The following is a 7035-nucleotide window of genomic DNA, read 5'->3' as shown; positions in this document are numbered from 1 at the left end:
GAGAGGCATTTATAATGCAAAAGCAGTCACATCCCACTTCCCCTTGATCTAAATAATTACCTCTTGAAACCACTTGCTATCTGGGTTCTAGGCTGACACCAAATAGCTATGAAGGTCGTAGGTAAGCACTATGACTCATACCCTAAAGTTCCACAGTGTACAGCCAGTCACTAACTAATATCATGTCTGTTAACCAAGAAGTTTTTGTTTGTTTGTTTGTTTTGAGTCAGAGTCTTACTCTGTGCGCTGGGTAGAGTGCTGTGGTGTCATATGCACAGCTACTGGGCTCAGTGACTCCTCTTGCCTCAGCCTCCCGGAGTATCTGGGACTACAGCCATGCACCACCACATCCAGCTAGTTGTTCTATTTTTTTTAGTAGAGATGGGGTCTTCCTCTTGCTCAGGCTGGTCTTGAACTCCTGAGCTCAAGCAATCTACCCACTTTATCTCCCCGAATGCTAACCCATAGGAATTCTTGCACCTAGCTTTTTATCAGTTCACTCTTTTTTCTCTCTGCTTGGAACAAAGGCCAGCAGAACAATCCCCAGGACAGCTTGGAAGTGTGTCCAGGGCTACACTAAATAAATAAACTATATTAATTTTGCCTCAGCGCCTCCCTTTTAGGTTGACAGTATCATTTGTCCTGATTTGTCTACTAATGGAGGACTTTGCTGTATTCTGTTCTGTTTTCACAAAGGTGAATTAAAGTGTATATGAAAAACAGAAAGAACAAAAAGAATACTTTGTAGGGAAACAGAAAGTAGCAGTATTAGCCCAGTAATTTTAATTCAAAATGTTATTGCTTTGTTCTGATGGATAAACCTCACAGAGATACTCCCCTGAGGTCGTTTAGTTTCTCTAATTTAATAATTACTTGGCTTCAGGATGAGACATTTTTTCTTTTGATTAAGATAAGATCATGTGAAAAGTGTACAGACTGAGAAGGATTTAATTTTTCTGTGACAGAATACCAAAAAAAGGGGAGAGGTACTAGGAAGCAGCTTTGTTTTCTTGGCAGCATCCTGGAGCTGGAATTGCTGGCAGTTAGACTTCTGCTGTGGGTATGGGTATGCCAGGGGACTTGTTAGAGTGCCACAATATAACAATGAAAAAGTTATAACTAAATAGAGGAAATTACAAGTACTTGGTATCCCAGGAGGATAAGAACTTGTTAAAATATGCTTTTGGTTTATAACTTACCTTTCCTTGGCATTCTGGGCAGTAATGAAGCCCCAGGGGCATTTAAAGGAAACTTTACAACAGTAATAAATAGACACTTGGACAAAAAGTTTTAGGTTTCTCCTAGAACTAGATAAATTCTCATAATGCACTGACCATTTGTTCACTGTTTAACACAGTGTGTTTTTGTTTGGGTATGTATTGAGTGAAAAGGTAATAGTGTGCACATTAATTTGAGATAGAAAAGCAAAATGTGCTCTCCTTGGGAGCTTTGGTCTCATTTAATGCCCATGTTTATGTTCCATGAGGCTCATCTGCACATGAATATTGACCATGGAAATAAATCATTCCAAGGATGTGCTTATTCCTCAGATGTGACTGAAGATTTCAGTATTTGTAAGACATAACTCCAGATTCATAATTTAGCTTTCCTTTAGTATTGTGACTAGTTTTTTTGCCTTTATAGTGGAAGGGTCACTGCACTCAAAATATAATTGAGTATTTTATTTGGTGTGGAGAGACACACACTCTTACTTCACCAGGTGCTATTTGATTTTTTAGAGATGGTCCTACTATGTTGCTATTGGCAGAGTGCTGTGGCTTCACAGCTCACAACAACTTCAAACTCTCAGGCTCAAGTGATTCTCCTGCCTCAGCTTCCTAAGTAGCTGGGATCACAGGTGCCTGCCACAATGCCTGGCTATTTTTTTTGTTGCAGTTGGCATTGTTGTTTACCTGGCCCAAGCCAGGCTCAAACCCTCCAGCCCTAGTGCATGTGGACTGTGCCCTACCCACTGAGCTGTGGGTGCCATTGCAATTTGCAATTTTTAAAAAATTTTTTAAAGAGACAGTCTTAATTTGTTGCCCTAGGTAGATTGCTGTCGTGTCACAGTTCACAGCAACCTCCACCTCTTGTGCTTAGGCTATTCTCTTGCCTTAGCCTCCCGTGTAGCTGGGACTACCGGCGTCTGTCACAAAGCCCAGCTATTTTCTTGTTGCAGTTTGGCTGGGGCCAGGTTTCAACCCACCACTGGTATGTGGGGCCAATGCCCTACTCACTGAGCCATAGCCACCGCCCCAGTTGGCAATTTTTAATCAAGGTTTTTATTCACATACTACTTCCTTCTGTCCAGCTCTAGAAACTTTAAAGGGTCAGCAGGCAATACCTTATGTTTCAAGATTGTGGTGAGTGATCTTCCCCGGAAAAGGGGCTTGTGTTGTTAAAAAAGTATTGGACAGGGCAGTGCCTGTGGCTCAAAGGAATAGGGCACCAACCCCATATACCGGAAGTGGTGGGTTCAAACCCAGCCCTGGCCAAAAACTGCAAAAGAAAAAAAAAAGTGCTGGGCAAAACTAAATAAATAAATAAATACTAAAATACTATTGGCCAGCGTGGTGGATTGCTTGAGGTCAGGAATTTGAAACCAACCTCAGCAGCAAGAGCCAGACCCCATCTCTGGCCTCTGTAGTCCCAACTCCTCAAGAGGCTGAGACAAGAAGATTGTTTGAGCCCAGGAGTTGGAGGTTGCTGTCAGCTATGACGGCCGTGGCATTCTATGGAGGGTGAGAAAGTGAGACTCTGTCTCCAAAAAGATAAATAAAAGTGTTGTGCATAAGGGACTCTGTGCTGTGTTTATTTTCTCTAGCTGAGTGTTACAATAGTCTAGGAGAAGTAACACTAGCAATATGTAAAATTGTGAAAGAAGCCACTTCCTACACCCACTTAACCAGAAAATCTGAGGCAAACCCCAGGTTTACTAATGATTCCTGAATCCAAACTCAACATACAAGAGTTGTTGGAAGAAAATGCAGTTTATTGAAGAGCAAGATGGGGAGATAGCTGAATAATGTTGGAAAAACCACCTCATGTTCCTCTGCTAACCAAAAGGTGGTGAAAGGGGAAAGGAGCTTGGGAAAGTATGTGCAGGAGCTTTCTATGTGTAGATCCCCCGGCTTGTTGCAATGGTTTCTTGCCATCTGGCAGTCTGCTGGACCATAACAGAAATGGAGGTTAACTGCTCAGCATTTTTCTTCACTGGCAGTTCTGCAGTCTTGGTTCTTTGGTTAACTGCTAAACACCCATTCCTGAAATTCTTAAACAAGGACATAAATAGCCATTGTAAAAAAAACTGTTTGCTTCAAGGTAGAGTAATTGCTGCTCTTGCAGGATCACATACTTAGAGGGGCCCAGGATATCGAATGCCTTGTGTGCCTATTAAAGCCTGGGAGCAGATGCTTACCTCAGTGGTTCTCAGCCCAGGCTTCCAGGTACAATTGCATGGCCAGTTTGAAGAAATGCCATCATCTGTGATTCTGCCTTCTCACAGATTCTACTATTCTGGGTTGTTTCATCCACATGGTATTAATTATTACCCCCATGTGATGCTAAAGTTAGGCCAGTGTCAAGCATGAGAGTTTTAAAATGTGTTGAGCCTTTTCTCCCAAGGGAGGTCACAGGGCCTGCCCTGCTTGTGCTTCATGGGGACAGGACAGCACCACCACCATTACCTTGCCATAGATGAGATCGCTAGCAGAGAGGGCAACTGAGGGCAAGAAATATGAAAGTCACACTTTGGTCTTTATGTGAAAATTCCTTGTTCTGTAATAAAGAATAGGATTCTTTTCTTTTTTCAAGTTTTCTCAGCCTGTGGATGTGGTGGGAGTGGGTGAAGGGGTTGTGCTGATGCCTTTAAGGCCATATTATCAAGATGCAGGTGGAATATATAGCCTGGTAATCTCACCTGAGAAGGAAATCAAGGGCAGGCAGGGAAAGAGAAAAAACTGGTTGCTTCCCAGCTAAATGTGTCCTAACGCAGGGCTGTGACTGCCTTTTCTCCTGCAGTATCTTGGGTTTGGAAGTTGAAAACCTTTTCTTCTCTACTTGTGATATTCCTGCCTAATGAGCTTGTTTCACATACTCTTTTGCCCTTTTCTTGTAATAGTGAAGAGGCTCTGAGAAATCCTTCTCCCCTGTGTATACAGCAGTGTCTTCTCTCCATTCTCTCCATCCCAATTCCCATATGACCTGGAGAATTTTCATCACAAATTTATGTCTATAAAAAATTATGTTCTGTAATTCTGCAAATGTTCCCTTTGTGCCTATTTTGAATGGAAATAAGTAGATCCCCATATTACCCGGTGTGGATGATTTTGGGTGATTGGATGTCAGCAAAGAAGGGGGCTATGTTCCGTCTCAGTCCAGAAGCTCCCTCAGTGCTGTGTACAATAAGGTGACACACATGCAGTTTTACAGAAGATGGCATTAATGGCCTAAAGTAATTCAAAGTTCTCAAAATCAGAATTATTAGAAAAGCCTTCATTTCTAGGATGCTAAGGAGAGTTTTTAAAGATAGCATTAGAGATTGGGAGATAGGGCAGATATCTGTCCCTTTCTTTCTTTTTTTTTTTTTTTTTTTTTTGAGACAGAGTCTGAAGCTGTCACTCTGGGTACAGTGTGGTGGCATCATAACTTATAGCAACCACCAACTCTTAGACTTAAGTGATTCTCTTGCCTCATCCTCCCAAGTAGCTGGGACTCCAGGGGCCTGCCACAATGCCTGGCTATTTTTTGGTTGTAGTTGTCATTGTTGTTTAGCAGGCCTGGGCTGGATTTGAGCCCAACAGCTCAGGTGTATGTGGCTGGCACCCTTGCCACTGAGCTTCAAGCGCTAAGCCTGTACTTAACAACTTTGAAAAACAATTATTATTATTATTATTATTTTTTGAGACAGAGCCTCAAACTATCCCCCTGGGTAAAGTGGTGTGGCATCACAGCTCACAGCAACCTCTAACTCCTGGGCTCAAGTGATTCTCCTGCCTCCGCCTTCCAAGTAGCTGGGACTACAGGTGCCCACCACAGCGCCCAGCTATTTTTTGGTTGCAGCCATCACTGTTTCTTGACGGACCTGGGCTGGATTCGAACCTGCCGCCTTAGGTATATGTGGCTGGCACCTTAGCCATTTGAGTCACGGGCACCGAGCCTTTTAACTGTTTTTTATCAGAATATGATTAAGTACACTGGGGAGAGTATCAACTCATGTGCACCTTCTGAGATTCTCTTTTTATACCTTGCTTGGAAAATAAAGGCTCTATTGGTTGTTTTCTGGGTCAGTATTCAACTGGGATAAATCTAGTCTAATGTGTGATAAAATATTATCCTGGGACAGAAATATCGGCATCCCTGTTGAGCTTGTTGGAAATTCAGAAATGAAGCTTCACCCAATATCTTCTGAATAAAAAACTGCATTTGAGGCTTGGTGCCAAAAGCACAGTGGTTACTTGCCAGCCACTGGCACCAAGCCTGGCTTGTTCGAGCCCGGTCCAGGCCAGCTAAACAGCAATGACAACTGCAAGAGGAAAATAGCTGGGCATTGTGGTGGGTGCCTGGAGTCCCAGCTTCTTGGAAAGCTGAGAAAAAAGAATCGCTGAACCGAAAGAGGTGGACGTTGCTGTGAGCTGTGATGCCATTGAACTCTACCGAGGGCAACATAGTGAGACTATGTCTCAAAAAACCCTACCAAAAACTGCATTTGACAAGATCTCCAGTTCATGCTTGCACACGTGAAAATCTTAGGACTTCCATTTAGCTCACCAGGATATTTTCACATAAGAAATATGCACAGCTCATAGTGTATGATGTAAGTAGGCAGAAGAATCCACATGTGCCTGTATTGGTGGCCTTATTTATGCATTGTAATGCATAAAGCACAGTTTCTACACTGGAATCATGGATGTTATCCCATCCCCTTTCCTCAGTGTTAGAGAGCACATGAGCGAATATCACTGTGTTATACTTTTTAGATAATACCATTCCGTCATGTAAGTCAAAAGAAGTTCCCACCCACCCATTTATGTAAAAATTAAATTAAATCTTCCCATCACATCATGGTAAATATTGTTCTTTTTAGTTTTTTTTTTTCTCCAGGCACTATTGACATTCAGAGATGTGTCTATAGAATTCTCTATGGATGAGTGGGCCTGCCTGGACCCTGCTCAGCAGAATTTGTATCGGGATGTCATGTTAGAGACCTACAGACACTTGGTCTTCCTAGGTGAGGATAACTTAAATATACAGTTCCTAATGTATACTAAGCATTTCATATTGTTTCTTTGTAGTTGGGTTGTGTGTAGATTCTTTGACTGCATTAGTTTCAGATTGTTGTTTCTAAGAAAAATGTAAGTTCTTGGTATAGAAAAGAAAATATTTCAGATGTTATCTTGGAATTAATCTTAGCCTTGAGTTGCTAAATATCCTTTCGTACATTGATGGTAATTCAAAAATGTTGCCCATACCTTTTAAGTCTAGTTTCTGGCCCTAAATTTTATTTCCGTAGTACTGGGTAGTGGAGCATTTTAAATACTTTTAAAATATTCTAAAGTTTCTGTCAGAAACCTCTACTTTTAGATTATTCTTGTAGGATCTGTAAAATGTTGTGTTCTCTACTCTATGAAGATACTAGATTGTTAACTGGTTAAGCCCAACAAGCGTCATGTTCTTTTTTTTTCTAATGAAACAGGGCTTGCTGTATCTAAGCCAGACCTCATCACCTGTCTGGAGCAAAGCAAAGAACCCTGGAAGGTGAAGACTCAGCAGACAGTAGTCAAGCACCCAGGTAGGTTAGAGTGAATGAAGCAGATAACACTGGTCAGAGGTCCAAATTGAAGGAGGAAACCAAACAATGCAACGTGATTAGGGAAGCTCAACTTAATTGGAAATAAGTTCTGGGAAGCCTGGGTTTCTTTCTCTTGTTGTTACATAAAGGCACCTCTGTTCTTGTTTTCATTTCCTTTATGTTTATTTTCTCATTGAGACAAAGTCTCACTGTGTTGCCATCAGACTATTGTGCCCTGGCATCAG

General features: G+C 41.8%; 1 pseudogene; it reads left to right on the top strand.

The window, feature by feature from the left end:
• LOC100944920 overlaps window positions 1–7035 on the top strand; it is a 26337-nt pseudogene that overhangs the window by 7348 nt on the left and 11954 nt on the right.

The sequence above is a fragment of the Otolemur garnettii genome, unplaced genomic scaffold (assembly GCF_000181295.1).
Source record: "Otolemur garnettii isolate 467f Iridium unplaced genomic scaffold, OtoGar3 scaffold00366, whole genome shotgun sequence".
NCBI lineage: Eukaryota > Metazoa > Chordata > Mammalia > Primates > Galagidae > Otolemur > Otolemur garnettii.
The sequence above is the reverse complement of the archived record's forward strand: the minus strand, read 5'-3'. Positions and strand labels throughout refer to the sequence as shown.